The 24,258-nt window shown below is 44.5% G+C and overlaps 1 long non-coding RNA gene across 8 annotated transcripts; it reads left to right on the plus strand.

Annotated features, from left to right (window-relative positions):
- The first annotated feature begins 14,361 nt into the window (after positions 1-14,361).
- Positions 14,362-21,701, plus strand: LOC124692485. 8 transcript variants are annotated; one of them, XR_006999545.1, is made up of 7 exons: positions 14,365-14,516; positions 14,585-14,693; positions 15,014-15,163; positions 16,643-16,869; positions 18,532-18,591; positions 19,720-20,483; positions 21,259-21,701. It is a non-coding gene; the product is annotated as an uncharacterized LOC124692485 (long non-coding RNA). The 8 variants fall into 8 exon arrangements; XR_006999546.1 differs by lacking the exon at positions 15,014-15,163 and having other exon boundaries at positions 14,367-14,516; positions 19,720-19,914; positions 20,076-20,483; XR_006999542.1 differs by lacking the exon at positions 15,014-15,163 and having other exon boundaries at positions 14,369-14,516; positions 19,720-19,914; positions 20,190-20,483.
- Positions 21,702-24,258: the final 2,557 nt, after the last annotated feature.

Below are 24,258 nucleotides of genomic sequence, written 5' to 3' on the forward strand. Positions count from 1 at the left end.
AGAACAATGTGTCCCTCAGCAAGGTCCATTGCATATTAGGTAGCATTTTTGGTGGTGTGGCTGACCTCCCGTTCACCAAGAGGTCCTTGCGCACCATTTGCTCTCAAATAGCGCGTGACCAGATGGATGATGATGCCAAGAAAACCCTAGAGGTTTTTAAGAAAATGAGGAATGATGACCCATAATTTGCTTTCAGTGTTGACCTAGATAGTCTCAACCGGGTAAAGTCACTGATCTGGACAAACGGCAGGAGCAAGATGCGAGACAGGTGCTTTGGTGATGTAGTCACATTTGATACCACCTACTGTACTAATATATACAAGATGCCATTCGGTTTGTTTGTTGGGGTCAACAAATCACTTTCGACCGACAATATATGCTCGGGGTTCTTATGCGAGATGAGACACATGAGAGTTTTGAGTGGGTTTACAAGGAGTTTCTTAGCCTCATGGGAGGGAAACCCCCACAAACATTGTTCACAGGGTTAGTTCTTTTGTTTTAAATCTAAAATATACAGTGATGAAGCATTTATAGATTTTATGCAACCTCCTAACTCTATTTTTGCTTTTGTGCTTTCAGATCAGTGTATAGCCATGGCTACAGCATTACCGAAAGTAATGCCTAACACTACACATCTATGGTGCAAATGGCATGTCCTTAGGAAGGCACAAGAATCATTGGGTCCAGTATACAGCAAGAGATCTGAATTCAGGCACCAGTTCCATAAGGTTTTGAACGAAATGCTAACCATTGATGAGTTTGAGGCTGCATGGGAGGCCCTGCTAAATAAATACAAACTCAGGGATCATTTGTTCATGATTGGGATATATGAATGCCGTGAGAAGTGGGCCAAGTCTTTCTCGCATGACAAATTCTGTGCGAGGATGATGTCTACTCAGAGAGTAGAGAGTGCCAACCACATGTTGAAAACATACATCCCCAAAAACTCATCGATGAACCGTTTTGTGATGCAGTACAACAGTTTGTTGTTTGATAGATGTGTTGAAGAAGACATGGAGGAGCACAAGACAAAGTAGGTACTAATATCCTTACAATCCATTCACCTGTTTCATGCCGAGAATATGGTCTGCCCATGTATTTTATACTGATGAGTGTTGTTGGTCATTTCAGATGCAGAAGTTATCAAAGAGGATGTGGCCGATGTAACGCCATGCTGCAAAAATCTATACAAGAGCTGCATACAAATTGTTTTCGAAGAAGTTGACAAGGTAACGCATTACAAGGTGACCGAGATTGAACATGACACGAGTGTATGAAGTTCGTCACACAAACGCAGAAAGGAGGGAGTCGTGGTCTCATGTTGTTTTCAGAATTACTGTTGTAGAATCTCCTAAGCGCTTTGAATGCGAGTGCAATCTGTACAAGCACTTTGGCATTTGTGTTGCCATGCTATTGCAGTAAGATTCTAATCCCACAATTTTTTTGAATATATATTTCCAATCCGTTCAATCAGTAACACCTGAAAACCCACTTTCTAATTGTTTGACAGGTCATTGTGTTCCTTGGTGAAACCAAAATCCCTGACGCCCATATATTGAAGAGGTGGACAAGAGATGCACGTGACAGTGTTACCTTCTCATCTCATCATGTATCAAAAGGATACCCCTGCTATGCATTCAAAGACTTTCCGTCACAGCCTTTTACATGTGAATGCAATGGAATTGGTGAAGTTGGGTGACACAAACCTAGACACTTTCAAAGAGATGATGAAACATTTTGCAGCCAGCCAGAAGGCAGTAAAGGGCATTATACATGCAATGGGTGAGCCCGCTGTTGAGGAACCGTTCCCCAATTATGAGTCAAGTGATGCAGTAATGGCATCGCAATCGAGCCGTTGGCTATCGGTCCGAACCAGATATATTAATACAAGGGAGCATGCAAGTACGGCTTATCCGGTTCCAGGTGTCGGCATGACTGCCGCAGAACCGTGCTCCATCAACGCACCTCGCTTGTAAGGAAGAGAGGACGCCCCGAGCGGAATAGGTTTCTTTCCCCCCTGGAACCAAAGAGCAAGAGGAAGCATTCAGGGCCTAAACAAGGATATGTCCGGCAAACTAAATTCTGCTCCAAATGCAGAAAACCCGGACACAAAGTGGCAACCAGTCCCGAAAACCCCGATGCAGGAAAACAGAAGAGGAAGCGAGCAAATTGCAGCGTTTGGGGAGTGTCCGGACACAAGTCAAACCAATGTCACGCGAAGACTCCAATTGTAGATGAGTATGAAGAATTCGATGAAGGTTGTTGATTCTCATTTGACAATCAACCTATCTTGGCATTGACTCCTATTACATGAATCTATTTGTCATAGACTCCTATTAATTATTATTCTATTATCCAATGATTCAGACTATTATTCCGTGATACTCTTGAACATTAAACAATTTGAGTTAATCGAAAAACTTGTATTATATCATGATTTCTTGTCCATTTTATGTTCATTTTTATCTTCCATAACTACGTTATTTATGCTCAATTTAAATCTTCCACAACTACATTAGTTCATTAACGAGACCAACCGGAAAATATGTTATTATTTCTAATATTACATCAAAATGTTGAATGCACATAACCTTCTTGAAATTTCGAGTGTTGTAAATCCACACATATTAAACATAACAAATATGTTATTTCAAACAAGGAACTTTTATTGGTTGCCAAAGAAAATTTTCTTGGTGTTCTTATACATACGATTTCACTCAAGTTTCAGTGTGTCATCAAGGCTATGTCCAATTATTTATTTATTTTTATTTAAAATCTGGTGACAACTCACTACAACGTGAGTGCAACCTTTTTTTTGAAAGATAATATATATATTAAAAGCTAGCAAGCCGCCTCATTAAAAACCTTCCAGCCCCCTTAGGTACCCTGGTAAGGAAAAGAGTGTGTCAGAAACCTGCAGCCCACAAATCACACCAAGTTACAATCAGCCCTAAGGCTGTGAACTAGAAAAGCAGGTGGCTCAGCATCCCTGGAAAACGACCCATCATGTAGGCTTATAAATTTTGCACACGAATGAGCCGCCTGGTTAGCCTCGCGACGAGCATGAACTAACCTAAAATTTGTAAACAACAAACTCAGCTCACTAATCTCATCTAAGACCTGCTTGACTACTGAAAGATCATTATCTCTATTTTGCCAAAGTCAGACCAAATCTTCAGAGTCAACTTCAAACACAACATTAGTGAAACCCCTGCTTCTTGCATACAAAACAACATCTCTAAAGGCAAGGGACTCCACCATCAAAGTATCAGACACACCTCGGTAAGTCTTACCCGTAGCACCACGGAAGCCACCCCCTCTCGTGCAACAGCACGAGTAGCTGCCAGATTATCATTGACATTAACAGCACCATCGGAATTAATTTTGACAACTCCATCAGGTGGTCTCGGCAACTTAAAGTCCGGCCTAGCAGATTTAGGAACACCCTCTCTCCCGGTAACTCAAGAGTCTGCAAGGTTCCTTCACCATCTCCATAGTTTTAGCAGGACTAAAACCACTCTCATGATGAGTCAGATTATTTCTCGATGACCCGATCGAGTACATGACTGAAGTTATAATAGCTTTCTCATGTTGGTTGAAAAAAGACTCGCACTGGATATCTTTTGCCCATGTCACTGGATGTAGCTTCGGCAATTTGACTAATTTTTTCCTTTGCAACCTCCCAAAACAATTTTGCATGACTGCATTCAATTAAAGCATGCATCACACTCTCAGATTCTGCTTTACATAGAGCACATGTGCTATTATCCATTATATGTCGCCGTGACAAAATCCTATAGCCAGGAAGAATTCCTCGAAGAACTTGCGACCAAAAAACACGCACCTTCCTCGAAGAACTCGCGACCAAAAAACACGCACCTTAGGTACTACTGGCAGTTTCCACAATCTTCTCCATAATTTAGTATCATTTTCAGACAAAGACACAACATGCCCATTATTAACCCTAGCCTCCTCCGACTAGCGCTTCCATCAAGGACTTGTAGGCCGACCGAACTGTATAAATTCCAGATTTTTCTTTGGACCATGCCAACCAGTCATCACCCCCTGTACTCCTCAATGGAATACTCAAAATGGAATCAACATCTGGAGCAAAAAAGATCTCACAGATCAAATCCTCATTCCAATCATTACTTGCAGTTAGTAGCTCATTTACCATGACAAAATCAGTTTCCTTCAAACGACCCATTGGCCTCGTTGTCGCAGAGTTAGGGGTTCCGATGCGTCTTGGTAAAACATTTTTTTCTCACATGATAAGTCAGGGGCAAAAGGGTCTTTCCATACTCCTAGTTGACACCGTTTGTGTTGAAAATGAACTAGAGTGTCAAATGAGGAAATAAAGCAAATTTAGATGTTAAAATGGGAAGAAATATTTTTGGAGTGTCAAATAGGTAACAAGTTTTAGCCGAGTGTCAAATAAGGAAATTTTCCCCATATTGTTACGCGTCTCGGGCTTATCTTGGCCGTATCTGTCTTTGGAGTATACCTGCCGTTGGACAGGGTATGGATGTACCCATACCCACAACCTAATTTCCCCATACCCGTTTAATCTGATATTATCCATATCCAAAAATAAAGGATATTACCCAGCGGTTACGGGTTATCCACTTGATAAAGCTAGCATACAGCGATGTCGTCGAAGCAGCCGGACACCGTCTTCCGCCCGTCACTTGTGGCTCAGGCAGCCGAGCGCGGGATGCACCTGGTCGCCGTAGATCCCTCCCGCCCCTCCTCGACCGGGGCCCCTTCCACCTCCTCATCCAATAGGCTCTACGACAAGCCCTGGAACGCGCAGTGTCCTCAGGGCCTTCTCCGCCCTACACCCCTCCGTCCCCGTCATCGACCCGCCGGCCGCCATCGCCCGCCGAGGTCAACGCCCCCGGCCGCGTGCCCCCCCCCTGGCGTGCCCGTCCAGGTCGCCATCCACGACGGCGCAGAACTCACCGATCCAGATCTGGTCGGCGCGCTCCGCTTCTCGCTCATCGCCAAGCCGCCTGCGAGCGCCGCAGCAGCCTCCCTGACGTGTCGGCCGAGCAGCTGCTGGACCTCCACGCCGACACGGCCGTGTCCTTCGCCAACTTCTCCAACCTCACGACGGTGCACGTCGACATGGAGGACGATCGTGGTCACGCGTTCGTTAACCGCGGACAGCCGGCAGCATTATACATTGGGTAAGGCGGGTAATCCAAAGATAACAGGGTATTATCCTACCCATGCCCAAAGTAAAATGGGTAAATAATTTTCTACCCATACCCTACCCAAAAGAATGGGTATGGATTTGGGTATGGGTGATGGACAATTATCGGCAGGTATACTTTGGAGGGCTCCTGTCTTTGAGATTCGGTGAGATGTGTGCCTGGTCGTGGGCAATCGTTGTGGGCTAACCACCGAAACTGTCTAAGTATGCTTTGTCAGACTGGATCACTAGACAAGTCGCTGTCTCTGCCGGCGCCACCATGGTCGGGATGAAGTGCTTCACGGAGCTTCTTGCGAGCGTCTCCGGCCCTGGATTCGTGCAGTAAGTGCTTCCCCTTCCAGTACTGATCTCCCACCCTTGGCAGCCTCAACATCCAGATCTCCCCCAGTTTCATTTGCTTTGTTTGTCCTTTATTCCAGGGTAGCGGCGAACGACTGGGGCTCGTCCGGCGAGGCGTTAGACAGTCGACGCGAAGATTCAAGAGCCTATGGTGAATCAGACCCCGGCATCTCATCCTGGGACGGAGGGGCGTCAGGTTCGGAAGAAGACGATGAAGACGACAGCGGTTCAGAGCCGTACGATCCGCCCCCAATTTCCACTGACGGTGGCGAATTTCTTGGTGGTGAGGGGAACACCGCCTCGGCTGAAACTTTTGCTACTGTGATGCACTGTGCTGCTGCTCCTGAAGCATCAAATAATTATGTTCCTCCAAGATCTCTTTATGTCAAACGGTTAGCGCCCCTCTTCTAACTGCAAGCTTTACATTGTTTTCAAGTATAGCTAATTAACAAAACAGTATGCATTATTTTTATGTCGATGTAGTTCAGTACCATGCCATCTCCCTGCATTTTCTGTACCAATTTTTGGAATTTTCCGGTTCTAATTGACAAGCACCATTTGCTTGTAAATGAGTGTAATTATCTAGTTCATGTTATCAACAAAATCACTACTACCTCCGTCTCGAAAAGAACTTCTCAACTTTGTCCACATACGGATGTATATAGACATGTTTTTGCAATAGATACATCCGTACCTAGAAAAAGTTGAGAATAGAACAGAGGTAGTACTAGAATTTAGTTTCTAGCACAACGATAGAAATTCAGAACCGAAAGATATGCATTTTTTTGTTTATGTTTGTCATATCTCATCTGTTATTATACGTATATATGCCCCGGAACTGCATCCGGTCTGATGCAGTTTTTGCATCAGAAAAATTAAGCACCATTTACCTATACTGTAACTTCTGTTTTATTTTGTCCTTCACAAACTTGAATTTATCGGTCATTGTGATTCCTCTATAACCCAGTAAATTATTTATTTTTCCAACAATATAACTTTTGTTTCTGTTATTTTTGCAAACATTGAAGCAAACGTACGCCAAAGGGGGTAGAGCTGCCTACATGCAGGCCACCAGGCGAGGTTGGAGCCGTAGGCTGCATTGAGGGCTTCCGCTTCTAGGAAGACCGTACAAATATTCTACCCAACACCTGGGCTTGTTTTTTACTCTGTTGAAGAAGCATACGAGTTTTACAATTTATACTCTTGGGAGGTTGATTTCGGCATTAGGTATGGCAGAAGCAACGATAACAAGGGCAACAATTACAGAACCAAGCAGTTATTCGAGTGTGGGAATGCGGTATGACTTGCAACTTCCTCTAGAAAACAAAGACTTCTAATGTTTTATCATGTCAAAACCATTCGATTTTTCTTCAGGGTGAAGACAAGAGATGTAAATACCAGTAACAGCGCTGCAAATGTATGGCGTCTCTCAAGCTGTTACGCACTGAGGATCATGGCTGGTATGTTAGCCAGATAATCGAAGACCACAACCACCCTCTTTGAGAAAGCTGTGGCGAGAAGAAGCAGTGGAAGTCTCACAGGACAATCGGTGCTTACACAAAGGATATGATAAGGTACCTCCGTGAGAACAATGTGTCCCTCAGCAAGGTCCATTGCATATTAGGTAGCATTTTTGGTGGTGTGGCTGACCTCCCGTTCACCAAGAGGTCCTTGCGCACCATTTGCTCTCAAATAGCGCGTGACCAGATGGATGATGATGCCAAGAAAACCCTAGAGGTTTTTAAGAAAATGAGGAATGATGACCCATAATTTGCTTTCAGTGTTGACCTAGATAGTCTCAACCGGGTAAAGTCACTGATCTGGACAAACGGCAGGAGCAAGATGCAGTATAGGTGCTTTGGTGATGTAGTCACATTTGATACCACCTACTGTACTAATATATACAAGATGCCATTCGGTTTGTTTGTTGGGGTCAACAAATCACTTTCAGTCGACAATATATGCTGGGGTTCTTATGCGAGATGAGACACATGAGAGTTTTGAGTGGGTTTACAAGGAGTTTCTTAGCCTCATGGGAGGGAAACCCCCACAAACATTGTTCACAGGTTAGTTCTTTTGTTTTAAATCTAAAATATACAATGATGAAGCATTTATAGATTTTATGCAACCTCCTAACTCTATTTTTGCTTTTGTGCTTTCAGATCAGTGTATAGCCATGGCTACAGCATTACCGAAAGTAATGCCTAACACTACACATCTATGGTGCATATGGCATGTCCTTAGGAAGGCACAAGAATCATTGGGTCCAAGTATACGACAAGAGATCTGAATTCAGGCACCAGTTCCATAAGGTTTTGAACGAAATGCTAACCATTGATGAGTTTGAGGCTGCATGGGAGGCCCTGCTAAATAAATACAAACTCAGGGATCATTTGTTCATGATTGGGATATATGAATGCCGTGAGAAGTGGGCAAAGTCTTTCTCGCATGACAAATTCTGTGCGAGGATGATGTCTACTCAGAGAGTAGAGAGTGCCAACCACATGTTGAAAACATACATCCCCAAAAACTCATCGATGAACCGTTTTGTGATGCAGTACAACAGTTTGTTGTTTGATAGATGTGTTGAAGAAGACATGGAGGAGCACAAGACAAAGCAGGTACTAATATCCTTACAATCCATTCACCTGTTTCATGCCGAGAATATGGTCTGCCCATGTATTTTATACTGATGAGTGTTGCTGGTCATTTCAGATGCAGAAGTTATCAAAGAGGATGTGGCCAGTGCAACGCCATGCTGCAAAAATCTATACAAGAGCTGCATACAAATTGTTTTCAGAAGAAGTTGACAAGGTAACGCATTACAAGGTGACTGAGATTGAACATGACACAGTGTATGAAGTTCGTCACACAAACGCAGAAAGGAGGGAGTCGTGGTCTCATGTTGTTTTCAGAATTACTGTTGTAGAATCTCCTAAGCGCTTTGAATGCGAGTGCAATCTGTACAAGCACTTTGGCATTTGTGTTGCCATGCTATTGCAGTAAGATTCTAATCCCACAATTTTTTGAATATATATTTCCAATCCGTTCAATCAGTAACACCTGAAAACCCACTTTCTAATTGTTTGACAGGTCATTGTGTTCCTTGGTGAAACCAAAATCCCTGACGCCCATATATTGAAGAGGTGGACAAGAGATGCACGTGACGTGTTACCTTCTGATCTCATCATGTATCAAAAGGATACCCCTGCTATGCATTCAAAGACTTTCCGTCACAGCCTTTTCCATGTGAATGCAATGGAATTGGTGAAGTTGGGTGACACAAACCTAGACACTTTCAAAGAGATGATGAAACATTTTGCAGCCAGCCAGAAGGCAGTAAAGGGCATTATACATGCAATGGGTGAGCCCGCTGTTGAGGAACCGTTCCCCAATTATGAGTCAAGTGATGCAGAATGGCATCGCAATCGAGCCGTTGGCTATCAGTCTGAACCAGATATATTAATACAAGGGAGCATGCAGTACGGCTTATCTGGTTCCAGTGCCGGCATGACTGCTGCAGAACTGTGCTCCATCAACGCACCTCTGCTTGTAAGGAAGAGAGGACGCCCCAGGCAGAATAGGTTTCTTTCCCCCCTGGAACCAAAGAGCAAGAGGAAGCATTCAGGGCCTAAACAAGGATATGTCCGGCAAACTAAATTCTGCTCCAAATGCAGAAAACCCGGACACAAAGTGGCAACCAGTCCCGAAAACCCCGATGCAGGAAAACAGAAGAGGAAGCGAGCAAATTGCAGCGTTTGGGGAGTGTCCGGACACAAGTCAAACCAATGTCACGCGAAGACTCCAATTGTAGATGAGTATGAAGAATCTGATGAAGGTTGTTGATTCTCATTTGACAATCAACCTATCTTGGCATTGACTCCTATTACATGAATCTATTTGTCATAGACTCCTATTAATTATTATTCTATTATCCAATGATTCAGACTATTATTCCGTGATACTCTTGAACATTAAACAATTTGAGTTAATCGAAAAACTTGTATTATATCATGATTTCTTGTCCATTTTATGTTCATTTTTATCTTCCATAACTACGTTATTTATGCTCAATTTAAATCTTCCACAACTACATTAGTTCATTAACGAGACCAACCAGAAAATATGTTATTATTTCTAATATTACATCAAAATGTTGAATGCACATAACCTTCTTGAAATTTCGAGTGTTGTAAATCCACACATATTAAACATAACAAATATGTTATTTCAAACAAGGAACTTTTATTGGTTGCCAAAGAAAATTTTCTTGGTGTTCTTATACATACGATTTCACTCAAGTTTCAGTGTGTTTCATCGAGATTTTATAAGAGTTTCATGTTTTCCTAGTGGTTCGTTGAGGTTTGAAAAAACTTACAATTGTTTCTCTGATATTTCAGTCATGTTTCTTTATTGTTTTTCTTTGGTTTCACATAAAAGACACATCCTAATTCTGATTTTCATCTTTCTTTGAATTCAACTAGTTCTCAGGTCTCGAATCTGGATATTTAGGAGATGGAGAAGATAGTGGAGATTCCGAAGATGGCGGATCATTGAATATAATGGTGTCCTGGATAGTTCTGAACGTGATTCTTGTTCATTTTGGGATGATCATCAAGTCCAGCAACTGGTGGTTAGTGTTTTCCCTGTTCATCTTTAGACATTTTTTTTGGGATTCTATATCTCCTCTGCTGGATCTATACCTGTCCCTAATGTATCACTGCTGTTGTCCGGCTTCCTCATCGGCGCAATCAGACCTAGAAGGTGGGTGCTTGAGCTATCTTGGGGCCAAACAACACACCCTACTCGTTGAGGTTTGGAAAATGTTATGTTTGTTTCTATGGTGTTTCCTTCAAGATTCTTATTTGTTTCTCTTTGGTTTCACATAAAAGACGGATCCTAAAATCATAAAAGAATCTAAGAACCCCATCTACTATTGTTTCAATCAAGGTTCTAACAAGTTCCATTGAGTGCTTAGATGATTTTCATGTTTCAGGAGAGCTTCATTTTACGTTTCGAAAAGAAGTTATATTGGGTCTATCGAGATTGCAGTTTAAAAAAATATAATATTTCATTAAAGCAGATGAGAGGTAAACAGACGACCCAAAATCTAGGATAATCACATGGTTCCTCTCAAAGATTTAACCCAATTGGCCCTACCACAACCAAGCACAACTCTGGGGAATTCATTGGTTACGAATCAGCCTTAAATACTTTCTCTCTCATGCGTTACAGTCGCTAGTTCAAGCCCAGCACCTACTATGGGAAACAATATTTATATTTAGATTATACTTGATCTAGTTTGTTATCTCTTGTTGGATCAAAAGTTCAGAATTTCCGTACACTTCCACTGATGTATCACTCAAAGTTCTAATATGTTATATGGAGGTTTCCCAAGAGTGTCATGTTTTCCTAGAGTTTCATTGATGTTTCTGTCAAAGATGGCCCAAAATCTAGGATAGAATCAATTGTTCCACTCAATGATAAAAACGAATTTGTAATACTGCAATCAAACACGTACAACTATGGGACATCCATTTATTGTGAATCATGGTTTTGGTTCTCGCCTTTGTTTCGATAGTCAATATTTTTCAAGAATTGTCACTATTGTTTAGTTTTACTTTCTAAATAGGCCCCATGGAGGATTCACTTTGTTTCTTGTTTCAATAGAGTTTCATTGAGGTTTCAAAGAAGTTATGAGTTTTACTATTGTTTCACTAATGGTTAAACTGTTGGTTTCTAGAGTTCCATAAGTGTTTCTTCAACCGCGCCATTTTGTATGGGTGAAATTATTCTCATATGTCGATTTCATGGTCATGAAAGAACAAAGATTTCACCTCGATCAGTACGAGAAGCGCAATGGAGATTGGCCTCCGCCAAAAAGGATGCTTCCAGGCCTGTTTAACAGGAACACACATAGTTTAAGGAAACACTTTGACCATTTTTTTGATCAAACAAATATGAATTTGATGTCACAAGAGTTATATTGTTAGAAACGTTTTTTGAATATGATGAATCTTATGGTATAATTTTATAGACATATAATTTATATTTTGTTGACTGAATTAAACTGCGTGCACGCCTATGTCCAATAAGATTGAGGGCCATGCCCAGTTTCTTTACTATTAAGAGCAAATTGATGAATGTTCGGTGTCACACTTTCAGAATTGACAAAAATACCCTCACCATACTCTCCCGCGCACGAAAAAGCGGTGAGTTTCTTCACTGTCACACTATATTCGGTGAGGTAGTTGAGATATCATGCCACCGCGGCGCGGAGCCCTGTTGACCTCTTCTTCGATGGCGGCGATTTCCTGTCCACACCGCTGCGATATTGTCTTCACAACCTTCCTTCCTTGTTGCTGCGGCCCTGCCACCACTGTATCCGCCCACTACCGTGTGCCTCGGAGCAGCACGACGAGGAGATCTAAGGAGGTGCGCCTCAAAGAGGTCATCGGCTGCAGCTGGGGTGGAGAATCTTAGATGGACATGGTGACGCGGTCATCGACCGATGTCTCGGGCGCCTCTGTCGTCGTCGAGGAAGATGGGAGCAGCAGCGTAGCGCCTTCACTGTCCTTGCACACGCCTCGCTGTCCTCCTAAGAGCGTGTCTAACAGGCCCCGTATTTTTTCGCCCCGTATAACACGAGTAAAGGGCCCTGTATCCGGTTTTCGCCGGCCAAAAACTCGGGCGAGCTAGCAGAGCCCGTATCCCCACCCCGTAAAACAGAATATTCTGTTTTACGGGGTGGGATACGAGCTCTGCTAGCTCGCCTGAGTTTTTGGCCCCTCAAAACGGGGTTTTAGACAGAAATTTGCACAACAATTTCACATCAAACATAGCACATCCAAAATATGTGATGCATAATTCATAGTTTTAACATCACAACACGATCATAGGCAATGTTCAAGCCACGGAATTCCCAAATGTGATCAACCATCAACGGATTCATCACCACCGGCGCCACCGCTCGCCGGAGACTCACCTTGATCACGAGCTTGACGCGCAGCCTTCTTCCTCGCAATGATGTCCGCCTTGGTCTCCTTCCACCACGCCGGCTGATCCTCGTCCATGCCGTCGGTGCGCATCATCATGATTTCCCTCTCCTCGGCCAAGAGCTCCTTCATGGCCTTGGCTTCTTTGGCTGCGATCATCTTCATGTCAAGCTCCTTCCTTGCTTGCACCTTGGCAAGCTTCACCACACTCTTCTTGTCGGTGATGATGAGCTTGGTCTCCAACGTCTTCATCGTCAATGCCTCCTTGGACTTCATGAGTTGATCCAACTTCTCCCGGAAGCTAGCTGCTTCAAGTTCTACCTTGACCCTCTCCTTGGCCTTCTTGTTGCCCTCGGGCATGCCGGTGTTTCTCCCCCTCATGTCCTCCGCTTCATCATCCATGGCGATAAGTTCCTCCTTCTTGCACTTTGGCTCGTTGTCCCGCAACTTCCATTTAGGAAGATGTTGAAGGATGGAAAAGCAATGTTCAAATTGAAATTCCTTGTTCTTTGAGCCGGCCATGTTCTTGTACCGTTGTTGAGCATACTTGGGCTGCACAACAATAGTATGAGGAGATGTTTCCACATCATGAACACATCATCAACACAAGGAAAACTTACGTAGTCCTCCGGCACGCATCCACTAGGAGGGTTGTCGGCCACTTGATCCATGGCGGCACTCCAACGAGAACAAGCCGGCTTGATGATGTTCCATCGGCCTTCAAGGGAGCGGTAGGATCTGTCCGCCATGCTTTTCGTGCGAGGCTTCGGCTGGTGGTATTGATCCTCAATGCGCGCCAATAGCGCTTGCCGCCTTGGTCCACTCCGGTGCACGCATCCATCCCCACCTTGCTCCAAGCACGGACCAAGATGACGTCCTCGATCTCGCTCGTAGTTCGCCGTGCGTGGCTTCGGCGTCGACGAAGAACCGGCGGCAGCCGGATCAACCTCAACCACCTCGTCCTCGACACCCTCATCCTCCTTCTCATCATCAAAGTCTTCAACATTGCACTCCCCATCGAATGCACCGATACCGGCGTCCAAATTCACCGCGGAATCGTTGAGCATGTCCAAGTACGATGTTGTGGACTCAACATCGAACACCTTGTCTACGTCGATGGTGGTTGGCGGCGGCGCGGGCGGCGCGAGCGGCGCAACGGCCGGAACGGACGGAGGAGGGGTCGTGGCCTTGGAGGCCGGCGGAGGCGCGAGGCCGATGCGGGCGATGCCTTGGTCCGCGCCTTGGCCGGCGCCACGCCCCTCGGCCGGCGGCCTTGGACTTCAACCGGCCCGTCTTCTTGGCAGCCGGCGGCGCTTCGCCCGGTGAATCGGCGGCCGCCGCCGGTGCTTCGAAGAATTGCTTCGGGATCCTCTTTCTCTTCGACGGGATGGTGGAGGCGATCATGGCGGACACGACGCCGGCGGACGGCGGACCTCCGACGGGGACATCAACCACCGCGCCCGAAGGAGGTGTACCGCCGGCGGTAGGCGGCTCTTGCGGACGGTCCATGGCGGCTGGATCCGGCCGGGAATGGCGCGGGGGAGGAGATCGAGCGGCGGCGGCGGCAGTTGGCTTCGGCGAAATGCTTCCGCCCGGTGGAGTGGACGATAGTGGTTTCGCCCACTATCCCCGCTCCCACCCCGCACAAGTAGGGGCGAGGACCCGCCCCGTACTCGAAAACAGCAAAAAACGATTCGGGGGCCGTTTTTACGGGGCGTCTTGAGGCAGTAGGGTAGGCGAAACCGCCAAGCCGGCGGTTATTATACGGGTTTGCCCCTTTTACGGGGTCTGTTAGACCTGCTCTAACTCCTGAGCCGCCAGGGGGGCCACGCCCAGCTCGCCTACGGCCGCTACCACGTCCTCACCAAGTCCATCCTCAACGCCGGCATGAACCAGATCGTCTTCTGCATCCACCGTGATCTCGTCGCGCCCGCCATCCTCGCCCCCGTCACCTTCTTCCGAGAGAGGTTTGTGCTTGATAGTTGATACCTCCGCTAATCGCTTGCTAGACCCAACTCTTCCCCTTGCTCTGCAGCAACAAAAAGTGAAAGCGACCCCTCTCCCTCTGAATTAGAAGAATCTACATCGAATTTGGCTGATTCTCACTGGATATTCGGTGGGGATTTGGGGATTTTCACAGGCGGGTACGGCGGCCGGTGACACCTGAGCTCCTTTAGTTCCTTTGCACTTTTTGGATTCTGCTGCTGCTGATGCCTGATTAGCAATACGAACTCTTCAGACTTCAGTCTCCTCTTGTATGCGCGTCACATTCTAGAATGGAGGGAGTGCTTTAGGTGTAGATACATATGAATCTAGAAAAATCCGAGACACTTATTGTAGAATGGAGGGAGTATTTATCATGCCATGCTAATTATAGTCAATTCTATCGCTGAATAGTGAGCACCAAATTTCAATTTTTTTACTTAATGTTCTTTTTTTCGTGTCTCTACACTACTCATATCAGTATCATGCGAGGCTGATAGTCATGCTATTCTGCCCAATCTACTGGCTCTAATGAAGCAATCGCAAAACCATCCACAAGATTTATTCTAGAAAACACTGACCTCTCCACGGATAAGGCAAATACAGTTGTCAGGTTCTTCAGGGATCCATGGTACTACTTGAGCCTAAAAATCAACTAATTCTTCTGTTCCCCATACGTAGCATATTTAGTTTGGTTTCTTTACTCTTAAGTATGGCTACCGCGTCAAGCTTTCCTGTCAGAGAACTGTATACCTAATATTCTTCAATGACTTAGACTCATGATGATATATCATGTAGTGTTGTGCAATTCTTTGTCCACTTTTACTTTGGTGGCATGTTATTTAGCTCTCCTCTCTAAATTTCTTTACTCTAGGCGCCGCTTCTTTTACTGAACAAATGTGCATGCTTAGCCCAGGCGCCACTTCTTTTACTGAACAAATGTGCATGCTTTGCGTAGGGTGGTCTACATGATACATTTCATTTATATTATGTTTTTGATAGCTCGTCAAATGAAAAAGAAACATATATTTTTCATCCAGAATTCCATATTGGTGGTTCCAGAAGTATTTAAGCTCTATATACTGGAAGCAGATAGTATATGCCATGATGAAAATACCAAGTGGCCAAATGTTTTGCTCTCACATAGATCGCTTTACTCTGCTTTGCTCTATGGATAACCAGAGCAATATCCTTCTTTAGCTGTCTGTCTCTTCTAGCTCTGGATACTTGGATTCTCATCTTTGAAAATTCTTGTATTTCTTTCATTCGAAATACCCCACCCCATCAACCCGAGTAATAACTTCTAGAGCTATTTTCTGTAGCGTGTGAAGACAGTGTTTATTTCAGCAAAGAACGATATTCTCTCTGTTTTCCTGGAAAAATAAAGACAAATATTCTTGTGCAAAGCAACAGTTCCAGAAGAGATGCATCTGGGGCTTCAGTACACGTTCGTTAGAGATGGCACATCAGATGGAAGTTTTTTCCTCTATTAACATATTTCTTGCAACCAATGGGCTCCATGAGTGGGCACTGACAGGACAGGGATGATAGCCATTCTATATGCTATGAGTATCTATGTGATGTTTATGTACCATTAGGACTAGATCAGATATACAGGACTTGAATGGCCATGTTAAACCACTCTTATCATCTTGTAACCGAATTTCTTGCTAGCTCCACCAGGAAATTGTTGCGTATTGTCTGAACTACGCAATCATGACTTGGGCAAACAAAGTCCTTGGGCCTTCTTTGGTTGCCCTCTACAACCAGCGTGTTTGGCGATCCTTTCAACTATTTTCCTTGGTACCCCGGTTTGTCTCGGAACGTTTGGACAACAGCTCTACCCTATGTGTTGTTTGAACATTGTGATATGATGTCTCGAGCTTTTGGTCATCCAAATTGGTCAAATTGCTTCTGATTGTATCACCCCGTAATATTTCTGACGAAATGATCATGCCATTGTAGTAGTGGTGATTGATGGAAACTTATGTTGTTTTCCGTAGATACGGTGGTTAATATTTGATGTTGTTTGATTACTTTACCTCACTTGTAAGCTATATAATTTGCACAAAACTATGCAGAACTAAACACCCTTCTCTATTCCTTGCAGCGACAGTGGAGGCATCTTCATCATTGCTGGCATATACCTTGTTACCTGGATTCGTTACAAGGAAGCACAATGAATACTAATTGGTAGTAGTTATCTGAGTCCCCTTCTATTGGAGGCGGATGATGCACCAACTTGCAAGCCAGGGGAAGGTTCCTTCAATGATGCACATCAACCTTGCCTAGGTTTGGTGTCGCAAGCTGTATTTTCTAATACTACTTCCAGTTTAGGTAAAGTGTTTTGGAGCAAATTAGAAAGTTCCATTCAATCCAAAAAAAATTAACCTCTTGAAACTTAGTATTTTTTCACTGGATTTCCATAGCCCAAATAGTAGTTTAGCTTTAAAAATATCTTGTTGTTGTTACTCCCTTGTGAAGATTCAAATTACTTGCCAGCCAACCATATGTAGAGCATATTGCAACCATTCTTGGAAAACTTGTCAGAGTTGAAAATAATATGAATGGGTATGTGTAATATTGCACAAGAGGCAGAGGGGCAATACACGGGGGAAAATCTGTAGCAATGCAAGAGGGTGGGCTATTCCATCGTGGTGTAAACATTTCTATCTAAGTTATTTCATGTTTAGTCATTCAAAATCTTGGAGCATCTGGAAGACAACAGTTTGTTTCCTGGGATGCAGGTTTCACCGTTGCATGGAAGAAATATTTAGGCCTTTGTAGAGAAGATCATGTACTTCTATGCACCTCCTCCTCCCCTTTAGTATTGATGAATGAGATCCAGGATGCTTGAGGAGCACATGTTAGTTGCTGAAAAGGGGGAAGATGGATGAAGACTGATGTTTGAATAAGACGCCAACCGTAGAATGATGTTTTGTCAATGTTGATGGAAGCATTAAATCTGTAAAGTTTTTTTGTCTCCGTTGCGAAGCACGGGCATCCAACTAGTTACTTTTTTTTTTTTTTTGCCCTTTTCCTGTTTTTTTTCTTGCCTGAAACTCTCCGGTTGGGCGAGGGCGGTGTGGGCCCTCATCCTTTTTGCCCTCCACCCACACCTCTCTCTCCAAAGAGAAAAGTGGCAGAAGCGGTGCGGTGCGCCGCGGGGCCCCGCAGGTGGCCACGGGCGGTCGGCGTGCCCGCGCGTGACCAGGTGGCGCCAGGGCGGGAAGAAGGCGCGGCGGCGGCCACGGGCGGTGCGGAGGTTGGCGGGGGCGGCGGCCAAGCGGTCCGGTGGGAGGCGGGGTGGGCAGGGCGGCGCGGCCAGGCGGGGGGCGCCCCGGGCGGACACGCGCGCGATGGAGGGCGGCGGCCACCGCGGGGCATGCCTGCCGCGGGCCGTGACGGAGATGGGGTCTAGGGCCAGGGCACAGGCGGCGGCCTCGGGCTGGCGCAGGGGACGGCCGCCTCAGCGCGGGTCCTCCCCTGTGGCCGCCGACCGTGTGTCACTTCCATGCCGTCAGGCCGTCGATCCACTGCGATGCCTGCCCTCATGTCCGTCAGCCAGCTGAGACGCTGCTGCGAGCTGCACACCGTCGTGCCACCGGTCGGCCAACCAGCACCCTCTTGCTGGCGACGGACGTCGTCGCAGTTTCCTGCCGCCCCGTCGTCTTGCCTGCCATGGATAATTGATGAGCCGCCATGTCGTCTTCCTCCGTTTTGCCAGTGCCCGTAGGTTGGCCGACGATGCTTGCTACTGCAGATTGAGTTCGGCATCCGGGCTACAGCGACAGGCTGTCAACGTCCTAGAGGATGATGTGTTGCCTGCTCTGGAGTACCACTTCAGAAGGAGAGCTGAAATTTGTGTGCCAATTGTCTTACTGAAAGTTTCTGTACCAAGTAATAATTTTTTTGCTTGAATTATCATTCAGATCTTGCCATTTATTATTATGGTGTGCTAATTGATTTTGTTTTGTTTTGGTTTAATTTGTATTGTAGGATGATACATCTGTGAAAATTGGAAGTTGAATTTGAGATTATCATCGTTTCAATTATCAGGTATTTGCTCTCCTCCTCCTTTCAGATTATCAGGTATGGCTTTACCAAAAGAATGTAAACATCCTGTGTTTGACTGGTGGTGGTCAGATTTAAAGTGTTAACGTGTATGTGCTTGGATCGGACATTGATAAATTAATCTCCCAGTACCTATCTTATGTTTCAGTTTAGTGGTAACAGTTAAAATGGGTAATCCTATGGCCTTCCAGCAAATGTTATTAGTTAGTGGTGGTTCTTATTTTTCTGGGATCAGTTAGAGGTTACTGTCTTGCTGCCATACTACTTGAGCGCAGGCTTCTACTTCTTCAGAAATATGTGATGCTTCTCATGTGGTGATTAAATATTAAGGTGCAAACTGTGTTCAAAAAGAGTGTGCATCGTATATGGCCTAAATTTCTGTTGTACATGGCCTAAAAGTTTAGACAACGGCTGCTACTTTTTTATTGGGCCGGGTTTCGAAATCTTTGAGTGCATGGTTTCTACTAATTGTTTTAACCAACCAAACAAAAAATAAATTATGTTTAATATTCAATTGCATCCTTTACCAAAAATAGCATGGCAATAGCATATTGTTCACAATAGAAACTGATTGTTGTACCTCATGTTTATCTACCGAGTGTCATTTCTTACATTCTCATTGTGTCTATAGGTAGTTGGACGGATCTGCTGACTGTACCTCAGTCCTCCATGGTCAATTTTTTTATAGCTACTCTACTTTTTTTAGCATAAAAAAGGTCGTAAGATTGTGGACGGATCTGCTGAATGTGTCTATAGGTAGTTGGACGGATCTGCTGAATTGTGGACTTGGCACTGCTGATTATTTTCTCATAAGATTTTATGTTTGATAAGAATTAATGTTTCTCCTCTTTCAAGTTTATTGACCCGCTTATTTGCAAATTAAACTAATGCCATGGCCTTTTCGTGAAGTATATAAGTTGGTACCTAGGACATGTTTCAGTTCCAGGATTCTGATGATCTCAAACATGATCCATTTCTAAAATTGATTCCTGGCTTGACGTTTTGAATAAAGACTGTTGAATCTCATTTGTGTGGCATTTGCTGATGGAGAACATTTCCGTGACACCTTGATTATCAACAAGCTGACCTGTCATGAGCTTTGCTGAACTGCAGGTATACAGAGGAGATATGGAAGGACCTAGAACAAGGAAGTCTTTATGAAGGGAACACACACACATAAAAGCTACGGAGCTGATTTCGATTACTCCTCTATTTAACATTTTCCTGGGATATTGCCATGCCAGATGCTGGGTTTTATAAATAATACCGCTATGGCGCTATAAACCTTTGTGGGTCTTATTAGACGAGGTATGCTTCTACTTATTCACCATATAGGCCCATCATCGCATTACTTCTTACTCCTTTCACGAATGCTATTTAATTTGCTATATCTAGATCCAAGTAGCTTCAATTTATAGAACTCCTAGCATGGTGTTTCTTCAATGTAATATTTAGTGATTTCCTCTTAGCTCTTGGTCAGGTGCAGAGTATGTCTGGGTGTTTATTTTCATGAGATACGGTTCAATTGCCCTCTTCTGCATAATTCCACTTCATGGTACCTCATTCTATACTATATATTTCAGATGTCACCGGCAACAAGATACCGATATTTGAGAAAGGTTTGACGTTTATCCTGCTAGGATCCTGGGATTGATAGATGCGTGTGTATGTTGCTCTGTGCCCAATCTTTCATCTCATGTATCTGCCCCGATCTTCCATCATAGTGGTCACATAGGTAGGTAATGTCCAATCTATGTACATGCCCCTCTCCCAGATTGATTCTGCGGACAAAGTGACTAGCGTCAGTATGGCTACATGCCACTATGGCTGTTGTGTTATTCATCTATCTACATACACTGGCTACTTGCATCCTCCAGGTATGTAATTTCTTATTAATTTTACAGATTTTTGCATTAGGTGTTTCCCTTCTATGGTACAATTGGATGTTGCCTTTCCTAAGTCGTTACTTGCCTTTTTATCCGTGATTCATTAGCTGCAACAGTTGCAGCTATGTTTAGATTGTAGAAGATTGATAGCAAATTCATCCAATATATTTATCTCTCCATTATTATTTTCTGTGACAAAAACGTGGAATATCAGAGTTTATGATAATGATGTACTTACCGGCAAGTCAGTTGGTGAAAAAGTAGTGACATACTAATGTAGAGATGTTCTACTTGATGTAGGATTCATTTTATAATTTTTGAAGTCTTCACCATACAAGACTTCTTATTGACACCCTATGAGTAACTAGAAAAAAGCCTTAACTAGGTGTAGCTTCAGTAGCAAAACATATTTGTTTTTACCATGGTTTTATCCCACTCAATATAACAACAAGAAGTGGAGAGACTCAGAACCTACCTCTGCAGTAACTAAAAAATGTATACTTTCAGATCATCTAAATACCAACGATCCTAATTCAATGTATATTTAGTGTCCACATTGCAACTTTGAGAAGGAAACAAAAATCATCCGAGGAGCTGTTCCCAACAAAATAAGCTATGCTACTTCACCAGGAAAATAATTCCATGAATTCCAGATAAATGGTGTAGACTTCACTGAGAGGAAATATTTTTAGGATCTACTTCAGATAAATAGTACATACATACCTTACCAACGGAGGGAATATTAATTCCAGATTCTTCCTTGCAGCAAGCACAAGATTTTGATCTAGAGAGCCAGACAAGTCCCACCAAAGCTATCACAAGCAAGCACGTGAAGTGATGAACCAGATAATCTACTTGAAAGAAAACAGCTGGCTGGACACCATTGACGATAAGCATCAGTAGCAACAACAGCTCCGGTACTGCCTGCGTCAGGTCTTCTCGGTTGATATACACCAGCTCAAGTAGTCCCAGCGCATTGACGATAATTGGTAGCAGCAACAGCTCCGGTACTGCCTGCGCCAGGTCTTTTCTGTTGATATAGACGAGCTCAAGTAGTCCCAGCAAAGCAGGATTATCACTGATAGAATCAGCCGCAAGATTGTCACAAGGCCACCATCTTCGTGTTGTATGAACTCATTGTTCAGTTTGGCTTTGTACTGCGAAGCACATACAAAAAAAAGAAGCTCCGGTTGTTAATTGTGTTGCTAATTTCTGTTCATTTCACATTGCATGTTCGAGCTTGAGAATTGAATAGAAATTTTGCCTAGCTAATGCATTTAACGTTTTCATTAAAGTCAAGTACCAGATGGATAGCAAGATGAGGACCAATTCACAATCTTTGAGGACCCCAGGGATGAACATGATTATATGAAAATACCAGGCCTAAAAGGAGTGTTACAACAGAGGCAAAGGACAGCTTGGAAGAGTCATACACATGTTCATACGAAAAGATCAAAGCAAAAAAAAAAAAAAAAAACAGAATTTAACCTTACAGAACCATGTACAGTGTACCTCAATGTTGTACCCAGAACCAAAATCAAAATGCGAATTTTGAACTTACATTCCTATGAGTGCAATAGCAGGGATGGTTAACTGTTATTATTAGCATCTTCATTGACAGTAAATATTACAGACACACACTAGATTTTACATTGTGGTTCGGAACAGTTAAAATGAGTCAATTGTTCTAAAAGTTTAGGATTCACCCCTTTGATTAGGCCTAACAGTAAATGAAAATTAGCAAGATTGTATGAGGACGTGCGAGCTATGCTTCTGGACCCTACGGGTACCTCTGTATGTGGGAGGAGTAGAGTATAAATGAGAAAGTGCATGGCCACAGAGCTGTAGAGAGGGAGATCTGGTCCGGTATGCCACAGCGGGGCGACAACCATACCCATCTTCATGACAATGAATCTGTGGTGGAGCACTCTTGCCGGCGCAACTATCCATTGCTGCAGCATAAGAAGGGTGCTGTTGTAGTTGAGCAGAACCTGGAACACGCGCGACAGGAAGAAACCCCATGCCGCAAGTGGAAGCCTGCAAAACACATATGGCCTACCAATCAAGATCAATCAAACCCGAAATCAGGTAAAGTATATACGTATTCAAGAACAGATGAAGTAAAACCTCATTAAACTGACGAGGGGGCGGAAGGCAAAGGCCCATGAAACGGCATGGAGCACGGTGGCGCCAGAGCCGATGCTTGCAACGTTGGCGTACGGGACGGCAAGGGGGCAGTGCAGCCTGAGAAGATCGAGCTAGCTTCCCGTTGGGCCTTGCCTGGGGTCGATGAGAGTTCGTTCCTTCGGGGACCAAATCAATGGGGACATATATAGGCGAAATTACGGCCACGCCGCCGGCATGATGAAATTGGTAGAGGGCGGGAGCCGGCTGCTGAACGGATTTGGAAGGGAGAAGAGGCGATGTTGGTCACGTGGTTGTCCTCCAGAGTGACGTGGGCAAGTGAGGAGTGAGTAGGGTAAGCCTGTCCGAGTGTCGGCCACTGCAAAGCATCTCCCGATGGATAGGCAGAACACTAATATCCCTTTTCTTCTTTCCTTTTTCCCTGCTAGCGACCGAATACGCCACGCACCACATTAAAAGGAGAACCAAATACCTGACTCATTAGCCACCCCTACCTAGTACAAAAGAACACCGAAACGATACCAGTGAGTGAACGCTCAAAAGACTAAACGCCATGTCACTCTCCTCATAATAGGTGTGTCCCTGCTATCGACAATAAATAGATACAGATTACATGGACAGCCATGAATGCATGCAAAACTGCGCCTCATCATCATTACGTTACAAAACAAATATCCATGCATGTCACCCCTAGCCACACAAACTAACTCCATACAACGTCCCTGAACAAAATTTTCTTCTAATACAACTTAGTTGGCCTGATGTTCGCAAACTTCTACAATTCACATGCTTCGACACAAACAACGTATTCTAATTAAATCTACTTACACTTCTCGCCGTTATTATTTTACGCCTTCTACTCGCCACGGGCGCGGCGTGTCGCCGCGCCATCGCAGTCTAGTAGCTCCTATAGAGAGCGAACATTCTAAATTCTCCAAGTCGTGAACATTTTTTGAACTTCAGAAATATTATTTTGGACCCTTGAACCTTTTTATAACTTAGTGAGAAAACTTTGAACCCCATCAACATTCTTTCAAATCATTTTTTTTAACACAACGATTTTTTTCCAAAATTTAACATATGTTAAATATGCATGAACATATTTTTTTTATGCTAAGAGCATCTCCACCGGCGCCCTCCATAGCACTCCCCATAGCATTTTGGGGGCCGGGGGCCAAAATGGGCTCACACCGGCGCGCCCCAAAATGCGCCGGCGCATTTTCGAGCCCAATAGAAGCGCCGGCAACCCCTCGACGGCCCCTACACGAAGGGCGCCAAGAGGGCACGCCGGCGCGGGGCGAAGGGTGAAAATTTCGGCGTGGGAGCCACCTGTCAACCACACAGTCGACTTTGCTTAATAGTTTCACCCAAAAATCGCTCCCGCCGCCGCTCATTTCTCCCGCTCCGCCGCTTCTTCTCCCGACGATTCTTCTCCCCCACGTCCATCTACAAAACCCCGACGAGAAAAACCCTCGCCCTCACCGTCGCCATGCCACCGAAGAGAAAGGCCCAAAATGCGGAACCGAAGCCGACGGGGCAGAAGCGTGCCGCGGCGCAAAAGGTGAAGCCGGCGACCATGACGCAGGAAGAGTGGGACGAGCTGCGGCGCCGCGCGGCATTC

This window comes from Lolium rigidum, chromosome 2 (genome assembly GCF_022539505.1).
Source record: "Lolium rigidum isolate FL_2022 chromosome 2, APGP_CSIRO_Lrig_0.1, whole genome shotgun sequence".
In the NCBI taxonomy this organism is placed as follows: domain Eukaryota; kingdom Viridiplantae; phylum Streptophyta; class Magnoliopsida; order Poales; family Poaceae; genus Lolium; species Lolium rigidum.